The 14,789-nt window shown below is 39.5% G+C and overlaps 1 protein-coding gene across 2 annotated transcripts in view; it reads left to right on the top strand.

The window, feature by feature from the left end:
* The window catches only part of NR5A1 (nuclear receptor subfamily 5 group A member 1), a 123,679-nt gene that overhangs the window by 28,269 nt on the left and 80,621 nt on the right, over positions 1-14,789 (top strand). The gene's annotated exons all lie outside the window — the stretch shown is intronic.

Raw genomic sequence — 14,789 nt, 5'->3', positions numbered from 1 at the left:
TGTATGTTTATATATATATGGCTGTTAAATGTAACAAGACCAAAATGAAAAATGTATAACTAGGAGAAATGACAACATTCAAATTTCCAGATCAAGAGACACAGATGTACTAGTAGTTTTGTAACTTTTATCCTGATGAAAGTTTAAACACGTCCATATACAGAAATCTGAAAATTAAAGCCACAAACTGATTTTAGGTCTGCAAAATCTGTATCTAACATAGGCACCATAAAGCCTGGAGCCCTAAACTCCACCCCTCAACACATCATACTACTGGTCATAATGTATTTATTATCCAGTATTATATTTTTGCATGTTATATATAAATTATACTTATAATTATAATAATGGAATAATTAGATAATTGTATAACACATAATTGTACAATAAGAATAATAGCCACATAAATGTTTCACAGAGCTATTTTACATGATATAGATTGTAATTTATGCATGCACATAAACTGGATAAACAGTACTATAGTATTATTAATATTTATCCAGTACACATGCCTGCCCTGTGCAAACTAAGTAGTGCCATTTGGGTTTTGTAATAGAATGTGATCTGGAATCCCTATGATTCTATGAAAACCACTATATATAGGGACAGGGAAGCACTCTTCATGATTTACTGTGCTACACAAAACAGAACCTTGGCTCAGCAGTCAGCACCATCCTTGGCTTGGTAACATATGAGCAGCTAGAAACCTGTGATTGATAGTCCAGAAGTGCAAAGATTTGGCCCAATCAATTCATCATGCTGGGGCCATTGAAAAGTGAGTTCCAGTTAAGACACCTCAGGATCATATATTGATGGGGCCAGGCAGTGGGCCAAACAATAACCCCTGGCAACACAATTGAGTGACAGCAATAACACCTAGGTGGCAGTCCCTAATAATAACCCTAGGGCCCCAACAGTAAGCCCCCAGGCCTTAGCAGGACCCCTGAGCAGTGGCTTAATTAATAACTCTCAGACACCAGCAGAAACCTGCAGTGCATCCCCAGTCCATCACTGCAAACATTCAAACCCTAACACCAACCCGTCAACTACCCATGTAAAAGACAAAGTGTCATGGAGTACACTTTAGCACTGCCTGTCTCAACTGTCCACTTCATTGGTGCGGTGCAATCCCAGACTTAGGCTATGTACATACTTGCAATGGTTCTCATCTGATTATCAGCTCAGGGCCCATATCAGACGAGAATCTTGTGTGTGTACAGCACCCGTCATCCATAGTCTAAACGACCGTCTTGGTGGATCCATGGATGATGGGTGATGAATGATCTTCGGAAGATGGAAGTGGAGGGGGAGAGAGTGCACCGGGGTGCCACTTCGTCATTCTCCCCCTTCCCACTTCATAGAGCAGAGCGGTCCTGTATGTACAGCACACGTTGATGCATCGTGCAGTAGTTTGTACAAATATACAATATACAAATATTGCACATATGTATGCAGCCTTAGGCAGGCTGCACACAGGCACAGCAACCTCTAAGCCTGATGTCTCTAGTGAAGGGAGAGGGGGTGGCCAGGCAATACATGCAGGGATTAATCAGAATGCCAGTCATAGTCCTACAGTGTAGTGCACTATTTATCATCTGGTAGCCTGATTGACTGCAGGGACCTCAGAGGTTCCTTTTCTCCCACTACCCCTCCCCAATGGTCATGAGAAAACCTCTTCCTCCTCTCCCATTTTCACCCGCCATTTCACTTTTTGCGTTACCACACTGAACAACGATTTGCAGTGTAAGTGGCTGTTGTGACCATTTTTTTTTACCATTTAGATTATTAACTGTTCACAGCCATAAATAACACGTTAATCAACAACATTAACATCATTACCAATCATACCCTCCAGCAACGCCCTCAAGGACCCCTCAACCTCCCCCAATAAAACCACAAGAAAAATTCCCCCAATAACCCTTTTGATTGACAACAAACCAATGCCCCCCCTTCTCTGGGCTCCTGTTCCTCCAACGATCACTGCTCTAACCTACTCCCCCTTAAATACCCCGAACCCCATCCATTCCCTTTAAACTGCCCAATCACCTGCACCTTGAACCCTGACCCCTGTCATGTCACTCTTCTACTATTACTTATGTTCCTGGCTCCAGGCATTTCTTTCTGTGCTGCTTCTGATAACCATTTGACCACAAATCCAGGGGAGGACAGGTGCACAGCTCTGTTGTAAAATAGTCATCATCATTTTTTTGCACTGTCAGTAAAACGCATTGAACTAGATTATCTGCAAGTGCAGCATATATAGTATTACAACAAGCATTAATGAACACTGCTTTGGGTCTGCACATTATATAGACCAGCGGACGCCAATCTTTCGGACCTCAAGGACCACTAAATTCAAAATTTTTAAACCAGCGGACCATTATTATCAATTTTTAAAAAAAGGTAAATACATTTGTAAAATAATGATCTGTTTAATGGTGCCTGACGAGAACTGTGGAAACTCTGATTAATTGATCAGTGCACAGTTAAGTGAAGTATTACTATTGTTACTATTATCCTTCGTTGCATTATCTTTGGTATTACTAAAGAAATGGTAAATATTTGTTTGCTTTTTCTCACTCATTATGGTTTTATTTCATTTGAATCTAGGACCAAACAAGAAATGCTAGTTATCAAAGTCAAACTATTTGATGCCAATAAATATCACAGTTAAAGAAAATACATAGTTACATACTTACCTAAAAGAGCATCCCAGAAATAAACAAAATAAAGCAATCAGATGAGATTCGGTATACGCGGAGTGGGGTGACTTTTGTAATGGTCGAAAACAATACTGAAGCGTACAGCTCGGCAACGGTTGCCTCATAAATTTATGACTACACAGATGTCACGCTGCGCCTCTCTTTTTTTTCTGTCCCTAGTATAGTTTGTGAATTTATGATTGGGAAGTGAATTTATGACTTCCAGTTATACTTTTTGGGCAGGGTTTAGTTCCACCTATTTTGGTAAATCAAAAAACAAGCTAAAATGTTCTCCATGAGCATAGATTTTTTTCCAAATATTTTTTTTTTTTAATTTTTACAGAGAAAAAAAAATTAGAAATACAATATAACAATATAACATAACGGAGTAACAAAAATGAGGAAATCTTTGGACAGTTAGTATTATATTATGAAACCGTATTTCATTACAGTGGGTTTACACATATAACTAGCTAAATACAGTGTCTTAACCATTGATAACTAACAAAAATACTTTTGAGCTGTAAAAAAATGGATGAGGAGTGAGTATAAAAACCCATTAATCCATTAGGCTGTAGAGACTGTTGGATTATAAAAACAATAGAAAAAACACATATAGAGGGGAGAAAAAGAGTGAAGGAAAGAAATTGAGGAAGTTGAAGAAAATAAATGGGGGGGACGGAGTGTGGGCCGGGTCCATAGTCTAATTGGATAGGGATCCCCTATGTCATTACTATTACGCAAAGGTGGGGTTGCCCAAATATCTTCTCGGGTGTAATGTTTCTAAGGAAGTCAAAATGTTAGCCTCCCATGGAGACCAGATAACTTCAAACTTGTCAAGTCAGTCAGAACCTGGCTGTGGGCTGTTCCATATGCTGTACCTCCTTAATACGACTGAGTAGTGCTGTTCGTGTGGGAGGGGATTCAGATTTTCTAATACTTGAAAATAAGGCATCTGGCTGCCGTTAGTATATTGGCTATTAAACATTTGTTGGGTTTGAAAAGCTCATAAACTGGCAGTCCCAAAGAGTGGGTCAGTATGTCTAAGTGGATGGGCTTTTCGAACAGCTCTTCTAGTAATTACTTTACCATTCGCCATTATAGGGCTATGCGTGGGCAGAACCAAAAAACAAGGTGTAGGGAACCAACTGCGGAGCCACACCTTCATCAGAGATTACTCATATTAGGAAAAATTCTATGAAGCACCTCCAGGGTAAAGTACCAGTGCATTAATATTTTGTTTGTGTTTTCTTTGTTTAAAATCAACAGAAGCTTTTCTGGGCTTGTTTCCATAATATTTTCCAGATATTGACCAGAAGTACCTTACCTAAAATCTCTTCCCTCTTCTGCATATATGCATGTTTCTGCAATAGGGAGTTTGAATCCGTATGAAGGACCTGGTAAATTCCCAATATCAAACCTCTCTGTGAACGGAGGGTGCACCCATACACCATTTCTCAAAAAGAATAGGAGGGGGAATCACTAAATCCTCTGTCAATGTCTGCGCATAGTGCCGAATTTGTAGAAAACTGTATAACGAGATACCAGGTTCTTTAAATTTCTGAAGGATCTCCAGGTAGGACAGGAGTCTACTTGTACAAGGGTGCACTATCTGACCATAATGGAAAAGCAGGCTGCCATGCCATGGGCGAGCCATGTGGCATAATTACTTTTATATAGTGTATGGTGGGTGGGGGTTATATGGGCTCCCAAATATTTAAGCAAATCTGATTTCCAGTTACAGGGATAGTGGTCTTTAAGATGCTGAAATAAAGTATTCGGCATTTTCACTGGTAGGGCCTCTGTTTTGGTAGAGCTTACTTTATACCCAGGGAAGGAACCATACTTGTCCAGCACTTTGTGTAGGTTGGGTAGTGATATTAAGGATTTAGTGAATGTCAACTAAACATCATACGCATAAAGTGCTATTGTGAACTGCTTGGTTTTGATAGGCACCCCTGTGAAATCCGGATGTCTGCGGATTGTAGCTGCAAGAGGCTCTATGCATAAAGCAAAGAGCAGTGGTGAGAGGGGACATCCCTGTATAGTACCTATTTTAATTTGAACCTATGTGGAATTGGCGTGTGGAAATTTAACTTTCACTGTGGGGCTGGAATAAAGGGCTAAGATTGCATTTAGGAAGGACCCCTGTATCCCCACCCATTGCAATACCTTCATCACAAAAATGGCCAGCTTAGGCGATCAAAGGCCTTTTTCAGCGTCAAGACTATGAATTACCACACCAGTGTCCATTTTATTAAAAGCACCAATGGTATCAATGGTTCGTCTGGTGTTGTTGCCTGCCTGAGGGCCTAAAATAAATCCAACCTGATCTTTGGCTATGATAGTGGGCAAAGTAGTGGGTAGCAAGAATACAGGTTAAGATTTTTAAATCAGTTTTGAGGAGGGCTATAGGGCGGTAGCTGGCAGGGTTTTGAGGATCCTTACCCAGTTTGGGGAACACCAAAATGTATAAATGAAGCATCGAAACTGGCATCAGGGACCCCTCCAGAAAGCTTTTATATAAATTGGTCATGTGTGGAACCAAAATGGGTGCGTGTGCTTTGTAATAGCTGTATGAGAAACCGTCAGAATCCTCTCATGTTCTTCAAAACTGGGAAGGCACAGCTGCGAAGGTAATCACCTATACGGGCAGGTAAATTAGAAGCATTATGTACTGTGAAATATAGATTCAAGTAGTAGTCCCCAAATGTTTTAACTATTACCTCTGGGTCATATTGAAGCCCCCCAGAACCATTGCAAAGTGATATTGGGGTGGTTTTAGATGTTTAATCCCTGACTCAATGTGCCAATAAATTGTCTGATTTGTTTCCTTTATCATAATACTTCTGACTGAGATACATCAGGGACTCTTCTCTCTTGCTTAGGTCCAGTTTCTTAAGTTGTGACGGATGGCTGTGGCCTGCTTGAGAAGAGAAATCATGGGGGCTGCCTTTTTTTTAGTTTGGAGGATTCCACTTCACAATGCCCCCTGATCACCTCTTTATGAGCTTCCCACAACTCGAGACCTGTGAGACCAAATATAACTTATTCTGAAAAAAAACAATCAGAGTGTCTTCAAGAGCCAGTTTGGTTAGGTATATTTCATTAAGTAGTTATTTAAACACCAATGACATTTCCTACTACAAGCTGTCTCACAGTCTGCTGTCAGTTTAATAGGAGAATGGTCGGACCAACTTATCAGGCCGATATTTGTATTAGTTAGGGCTCTCAACATAGAAGTTTTGACAAAGAAGTAGTCAATTCGTGTATGAGTTTTGTGCACAGATAAGTAGAAGGTGTATTGCCTGTCAGAGGCATGCATCAAAGAGTTGATATTTATGCATAAGTTTGCAGAAGTCTGCTGACACACGTGATGTGGTCGGGGGGATAGAGTTTAGGACTTCTGCAAGTCTGTCTAGTGATAGAGTATAGGACAGATTGAAATCACCAGCTATCAGCAGATAGGTGTAGGACAGGGTTATGATTTGTGTAAGGACAAGTTCCAAAAATGGGAGTTGAGAAGAGTAAGGTACATATAAGTATGTAGGTTACATTTTCCCTTGTCCCTATCCTGCCCTGTAAAATTAGGAAGTGACCATCCGGGTCTATTATTTAGTGAGGGCAAAGAGAGTGATTGTGCAGACGAGTATGGCCACCCACCATACTTATTCATTTTAGCTGGGGCAATAAAGGCTTGTGAAAAATTGGTGGTTGGCAAAATTAAGGGTGTTATTTAGGACCATATTTGCTCTTGTATGAAAGCTTTTTCTGCCTGTTGTTTTTTCTGTTCCTGTATTAGTAATTTCAGTTTAGTGAAAGAATTCCGCCTTTAACATTAGTAGAACAATATTTTAGCTTATTCATAGATGTTGGTGAAAGATCAGTACCAGAGATAAACACTGACAACATCCCATATGCAACAACCTGGACCATAGTCCCTCTAGACATTCCGTCCAAACCCAAAGGCTTGACACACAGGGAAGGATGACGGGAGGATGTGGAAGTTAGTCAGAAAAAAATAATACAAACTGAAAAAAGTATATTTAAAAACAAACACATCTGAATGATACCTGAGAGATTTTGGATTGGGGCCTCCTCCATGACCATGAGCCCGCCAGAGAGTATCCTCTGCGGTGGGCATAAAAGTTGTATGGTATGACGAAAGGTCCATGTGGGCACATGATCGGAACCACCGATCAGTATAATAAATCACTATACATAAACATTATATGGTTGTACCCAACCTGCCCACCAGGTTGCTTTCAAACATACTAAATAGTGGTCAAACTATCGAACATAAGAAAATGGGGCAAAAGTGCATAGGGTTATTATGAAGGCACCAAATCAATTGGTATGACCCGAGTCATCACTCATTTCACATTCCCCAGACATTTCACATGTGTTTCAAAGCTATAATGTAAACAAATAGAAAGCAGAATATCCTAATAGATTACCAAGACATTTTCAGCAGAAAAAGGGAAACCTGGGCACCCATGGAAGTAAGACCACCTCCCCTCATTTTCATCGATCATAAGACATATGGGCATATGGTGCCAACATAATCTCACCCTGGAGGATACCACTGTAGAAGCACCTCAAGACGTAGGTAAACAGTAAGGCATATCACATGAAACTGTTGCTATATGTATTAGGGCTTATGAATCCACTGAGAATGAGTTCTGGAGAGATGAGGTCCTCTTCATAATACCCAGGTGGTCGAGGTAGTAATGGTGTCATCCTTCAGGATCATCACATTGGGAAGTGTGTACAGAAAGGGGTCCTACGTCTACTTTCTTTATTCTCTGAAGATGAATAGAAGGATTCATGGTGGTGCCGTTTCTTCTTGAATCTGACGTCTTGCCACTTAGAGGGAGCAGTCACGAAGGTAGGTAGGGGGTCCCACTTGGAGATTGATGGTCGTGGAATCTCTAAGGTGGAGCAGAAATGTAGTAAAACCTCTGGGTGTCACAGTGTGGCTGATCTGTGCCTTCGTCAAACTGAATGGGTATCCCCAGCAATAACATATGGAGGCGTCCCTTAAAGTAAGAAGAAGGGGTTGTAGAGCCCATCTACGTTGTAGGGTGGCCTGAGAAACATCTGGATAAAGATGCAGTGTGGCGCCATCAAAATCTATTGTGCGCATGTTTCTGGCTACTCGCATAACCTCTTGCCTGATTGGAAGTTTGTGTAATCTGCAAAAAACATCCCTGGGTCTAGATTGTGGCCCAGGAGGGACGGGAGCCCTATGAACCCAATCTAGCTTGATAACTTCCGTATTTGGCTGACCCAATATGTTGTTAAAAATGGCTTGGGTAACCACTGGTCGGTCTGACATTTGAGTAAATTCAGGTAGACCCCGGATTCTTATGCTATTTCTTATGCTATTCCTTTGTTATCCATGTCCTCAAAGTGAAGCTGCAAATCACGCATGTTGCTGCTTGTGTGGAGATCCGCTTTTGTAGTTGGATGATTAAGGTTTTGGTAGACTGCAGGTCGTCATCTACTGTGTCCACTTTATCCGCTAAGTGGAGGAGGTCAGTGCACAAAGAATGTATTCCAGCCCGAAAGGTCTTCTTCACTTCGGTAATTAGAAGGCGGAAGTCCTCCTAAGTAGGCATGGCTTGCAAGTATTCTTGCCATGGGATGGTATTAGAGAGGTCAGCCTGTAATGGGGCATCCCTCACATCATGAGTGGTACCAATGAAACCTGCAGGTGCCCTGTTGTATCTGCCTGTCGGAGGGCCTGTGCTGTGTGCTTCTGGATAGAAGGTTGGTGCTTGTCTTCTCTCTAGGTGGCAGTGGTACAGACTGTAAGGGCCCTGGCAAAGCGGGAGCAGGCCTTTTGGAGTGGGACTCCTGGGTGCTGGGATACTGAAGTGCTGCTTAGTTATACTCTGATCCTAGAGGCATCAAGGGGGGTTCAGCCCCACGTTCCATTCCCCCCCCTCCCCAGTGCCAGCACATGGTAAAGTGTGGGGAATATTGATAGCTGGGGAAACTGGATGAGGGCGAAGGGGAGGATTCCTCCCGTCTGGTAGAAGGGGAAGCAGCAGTTCCCAATATCTGAGGTATCGGCTGAAAGTCCCCCTCTGTCCGTTGCATGGAGCTGTGTTCCTGGAAGCTCCTGGGTTGTGTGGAACAATGGGAGCTGAGACTCGCCGATCTATGCAATGTTAAGTTATGCCAGTATGTCTGACAGTAAAAGCTTGCAGAGGAAATGGTCATGTAACTAGACCTAACCACCATGGTACCTTAGTAAAATAAAGTACATACTTCTGTAGATCCTTTGATTCCTCAAGAGCTCTCATTTGGGATTTGGGTCCTATGCTGTCCTGTAATCTGCCTACGGATCAGGTATGCGCAGAAAGAGCAGCTAGAAGCCTACTGAGATGCGTGAGGGCGGATCCCAAGAGGCTCTGGACTCCCATTTTATCGCCGCAGCAACAGACAGAAGGGGGAGGACATCTTTTTTTGAAATGTTTTTTTTTTAAAAGTAATTTTTACCTTTTATAAAAGGGTTGTTCTTTGGTGATAAAGCTCACTGACTAAAATTATAATTAAAACAATGTAACCTCATCCTTTTTATAAGAAATTACATTTTTTAAAGATATGGAAGTTTCACTGGTGTAATTATGCTCATCCTAACACATACATTTTCATAATGTTGGCTAATTATTTAACCTAGTAGTGCATGTTTTCTGATTCTTTATGAAGTATAACAGGTACAATAATTAGCTCTTTAAATTTTTGATTAAGGGCCTCTTAAAGTCTAGCTAAACTCTAACATTAAAAAATTGAGACTAGGCAGTTATGACAAATCTTGCCTGATCACAAAAATTATTTGTGTAACTGCAGTTCTGCTTTCATACCTATGCATTAGAGTAATAAACATTACATGCATCAGTGCATTGTGACACTGTTTATTTTTAAGTGAACCTTAACATACTAAGGCAACAGCAATACTGAACTACCATGCATTGTGATGTACTGTGTTAAAAAAAACGTTTCAGGGAGTGCGTATGCTCGGGCAAGCCATGAAGATGACTTTAAAGGCGGCTCTGTACCTCCCTGGTCTTTCCATAGCACTCAGTGGTTCACAGCCTTCTTGCAGCTATCCACAAGACAGTAATCCTCCGAGGAAACCCCACAGTGACTCCAGATTATGAAAAAGCACTCTAATAAAACCTGGTATTGCTCGATTTGGGGAGCAGCCTCTGCAAACTCTGCTACAGCATGTTTTGCTACCTTTTCCATATGGTTGTGGACCAAAAACCAGGCTTTCCTGCAGCTATGGAGATTTCTCAAGCAATGGATCATTCTGAGAGAGATAAGGACACTACTAATCCCTCTCGGATTGCACATGCTGCCTTGGACTCCCCACAGCATGTCAGCCACATGGGGGGTTCTGCTTCTCTTACTTGCTCCCAGGACATTGATTCCTGTAGGGTCCTTAGCTTACTACATGATGAAGACCTCACCCCCTCCAGCCCTGACAGCCCTTTCTCAGATTATTTGTAAGATGCAGGGTATTTTGAGGATGCAACACTGGAGATAAAACTTGGTAAGACCAGACCTAAAATTACAGCGGATTTAAAACCCTAGGCCAGCAGTTAGACCAAATGGAGCAAAAACAGATGAAACCATCTTCAGAGTAACAAAATACCAATAAAATTTCTTCCTTAGATGACTGTTTGGAAATAGCACTAAACAAAATTGAAGACCTGAAAAACAGGTCCAGGTGGAAGAATTTCCGCATTCACAGTCTCCTGAAAACTATTAGGAATCTTGACTCTACTGTAAAAGCATTCTTGAAAAGTCTCCTTCTATCTTATGCTGACTTGCACTTGTAATTTGACCATATCCACTGGGCACTGGCAGAGCCTAGGGCAGACGGGACACCGAGAGATGTGATAATAAAGCTCAATTACTACCAAAAGAAGCATTTATGAAAGTAGTCAGACTCCTCTATGATTTATCCATCAAGGGCCACCCAATACAGATCTTCATAGATCTTTCGCCAGCTACAATAAAAAAATGAAAAGAACTTTTAAACTGCTACTCAAGTCACTTTTGACAAATAACATCAAATACTTCTGGGCATTCCCATGTAAATTGTGTTTCCATTATCAGAACAAATTTGTCTTCACATTTGCTGAGGAAGAAAACCTTGAGGGAATTGTTCACATGGAACCCCCTAATTGTTCCCCTGCAGGTGGCGCAACATCACCACTCTCACCCATTTGGACTTAAGTATCGAATTCCCCTAAGGCACGAAAAAAGAATTCTTGAAGGATGACAGTCCATTCTCCATTAAGGCCTATGAGGGGTTGCTTTTTTCATGGAACCTGTCCTGCTGTGCAACAGTTACTGCTCGGCTGTGGACTTCAGATTATATCCATTGCCATCATATAATTTTGAGTTGTTTGTCTTTTGGTTGTTATTATGCAGGGCTGTGGAGTTGGCAGATAAATCCTTCGATTCCGACTCTCCGACTCCTCAGTTTCTGGTACCCCCGACTCCGACTCAGACTCCGGGGTATTTACAAGGTTTCTCATTTTATCTTCACACTTTTGCAACCAAACTTCACAAAAAAATTAGACCCCCTAGTTATTCATAAATCAAAAAAATTAATTATAAAATTAAATATAACACAATATTTTTACCATAAATTTTTTTTGGGTAACCATGCAACAATAAAAAAAATATATGAAAGTTAATTTATGATTTGTCAAATATTATGTTTTTCCCTTTTTATAATTTTAAAATTTAATATCCTAATTTTAGGGATTTATACTAAGTTTTAAGATAAAAATATTATTCATCTTTTTATCTTCAGTTATTAGCTTTATATTTAGTATTGCACTTATCCTTATGGCCAGAGAATTAAGTAATGCAGAACGTCAAGGAGTGGTAGACAGTTAACTGAATGGAAGTGATGCCTCCAGATAGCAATGGTTTTGGGTTGTGATCGTACAACTATAACCAAAAATAATAAGACCTATGAATTTTCCCGCAGAGTGGAAAAATTACCAAGAGGAGGTCTGAGAAATTTAAAGTTGGATGAAGCCCATAAGGAGGAGTTACGCAAGTTAATGTCCGAAGATTGCGGAATAAGCCTCAGGGAAATGAAGGATCAATTATTTGCCAAATTTGGAATTATTGTATCTATTTCAACAATAGATAGATGCATTGATAAATTTCAATTGTAATTAAAAAGAACTTCTTTAATTCCTGCAAGGCGCAATGATTCCCACTCTCCAAGAAAGGCTTAGCTTTGCTAACAAAATCCTTGATCTCATTGCTAAGGAAGATGGAAAAAACATCTACTTTCTTGATAAAGTAGGTTTTACCATCCCAATGAGAATCAAAAGGGGAAAATCTCCTATTGGGCAAAGGGCGGTGCATGTTGTGGCTGGAATGCGTTTCAGAAACTATTCAATTTGTTGTGTGAGGAATTAAAATGGGACCCTCCACTTTAGGTCACAAGCACAAGCATTTAATAATGAAGCATTCCTCAATTTTATTGATGAGGTTTTGAATGTTTTTTTTTTAAAGAGTGTCCAGCATGCCATCCTAATTATGGATAATGTCCCCTTTCAAAAAACTAGCTAGGTAAAGAGTTTGGTTGAAGGTAGGGACACCAACTCCTATTTTTACCACCATACTCTCCATTTCCTAATCCTGTTGAGAACATGTTCTTTAAATGGAAAGAATTAGTAAGGTAGAAAGTAGAAATAGGGTAATTAATTTGAGTACTTTATTAGAAAGCACCAATAGTGTATTTTTACAATAAGCAAGCAGGATTGCTCAAATTATAATACAAAAATGTTTAGCTTTTTGCCTAAATACCACAGAGGAGAAAGCATTAATGATTAATAAATCATTTAATTAATTTGTACATACTTTTATTTAATGTTTCTTGAGAAAAACTTTTATAGTAAACAATATTGTGGTATATTTAATTTTATAATACATTTATGGATTTATGAATATTTAGGGGGTCTAAATTTTTTTGTCTAAAAGTTTTGTTGCAAAAGTGTGAAGATAAAATGAGAAACCTGTAATATGCTAATGTATTTTCCACGTTGATTGAAGGAAGGCAACATACACGCCATTTACCCACAGAACTACTGGCTAGGAAGCTGATGCTCTACTGTATTGGCCAGTTTAAAAAAAAGACAAAAAAATGAAAACAATAAGGTTTTGTTTATTGTTTTTATCAAGTGGCTATAAAGTAGTAGCATGGCAGGAACTTTACCAGTTGAAAAATATGAACCATATTCTTTGGTAGTTTTAAAGCAAAAAACAACATGAACAACATTAACTACATGAACAAAAGCAAAAGCTGTAAAACCTAAAACAGTGTATATAATAAACTTAGAATATAGTTGTAGAGTAGAATAGCTGATAAATGCAATCCAAAACTAACTCAATGTAGTGTTTTTCTAAGAAACATATTTGTTTCTGCCAGATCCTCTTTCATAGAAGCTCTTAAATCTGACTTGATTATTTTTAGAGATGAAAATATTCTTTCAACACTGATTTGGTTGGGTGGCATTGCTTTTACGGTTCTAGCCACATCACTAATAATCTCGGGATAAACAAGGATGGCTTCTTCTACAGCCAGTTTTGATGAGCGATCATAATTTTCTACTTTTTTTAATTCTTTAAAAAAATCCTGCTGGAATCTCTTTTTTTTGGGACATTTTCCGGTGGATTATCTTTCACGCATATGCGATGTCGCTTTACTGTTGAAAGTTCCATTTTGTCCAAATAGAAATCAAAGTCTAATTCTTCATTTGGAGAGGATGATCCTGAGTTACCAGTACTTATAGTTTCATCCAGTGGTGGTGTTTCAGGTAGTAATCCCTTCATGCGAACTGCTACATCATAAAGGGCTTTTTTGCAGTATCAGGCTGGTCATCGCTCAACAAAATTCAGCTCATTGGATCAACAGAAATAGTAGCCAACAAGATTTGATTTTCTTCATTGAAGATACAATGTCATCAGCTATTAACCCTCTACTTTTGTTCAGGCAATATATCAAGCTCTATTTTAAGAAGAATTTACCAGGTGTTAAATCTTCAGATTGCAAACTCTTGGTGACAGTAAAGGGGCTAGAAAGTAGATTTTCCAGTGCTTCTTTTTGTGTCCACTGGCTTTCAGTTAATAAAACATTTTTGTTGTCCAGTTCTTCAAGAAAGTCTTTTAGTTCAACCCAACGCTTTATCATCAATTAAGTGCTTCCCCCGCTTTTTGTTGTTCCAAAATAGCTTCTTTTCCTGCACGTCTTTTCAAAATGGCATCTGTTTTAGGGGCCCTGGCTGCAACAGTTTACAGCCTCAATTTGCCATATGGAGTAGCTGCATGACAATCTTTTAATCCATCTCTTATTGCAAGTTGCAGAGGATGAACAGCACATCGCATATGTTGAATAGTAGTACGCTTAGATGCTTCTTCAACAATGTTATCCAAAATGTCACTATTCTCCTCGCTTTCACTTTCTCCACTACTTGCAGAACTGTCTTTCTTTAATATCTGTCTGTCACTTTCTTCATCTACTTTATTTTTTTTCTCAATGGTGCTTAACATATTAGAAGCATTATCTGTCACAATACATAGAATCTGTTCCTTTTTAAATTCAAAATCTGCTAGAACATGGTGTGTGTGCCTGGGTGTGCCTGGGTGTCCTTTACTCCCAAGGTTGGCGTTATTTTAATATTTTCATCAACAAATCTAACATTATTAGCAAAACAATTGACTGACCTGTGCATGCATCCATTTTTATGAAGGCAAAATGTCCCTTTAGACCTTTTCGTAGTTCTTCCTTTTTACATTTGGCCTCTTCAATTATAAGTTTCCCTATACTTTCTCTTTCTAGAGAAAAACTAAGTTTTTTTAACCATTTCTCCATTTAGGCAAAAAAAGGCTGGCTATGAAAAGAAGGATAGTGGTACACTATTCTTTACTACCATTTCAATATTGTGTTTTTTGAATTTTTCTGGTGTCATTGTTATGGTAACTGTTACCAGAAGTAGATGGAATATTTTCATGGATATCTTTTTCATTCACAACTTCTAACAC

Source organism: Pyxicephalus adspersus, chromosome Z (assembly GCF_032062135.1).
Source record: "Pyxicephalus adspersus chromosome Z, UCB_Pads_2.0, whole genome shotgun sequence".
Classification (NCBI taxonomy): domain Eukaryota; kingdom Metazoa; phylum Chordata; class Amphibia; order Anura; family Pyxicephalidae; genus Pyxicephalus; species Pyxicephalus adspersus.
This window is presented reverse-complemented; position numbering and strand designations above follow the sequence as displayed.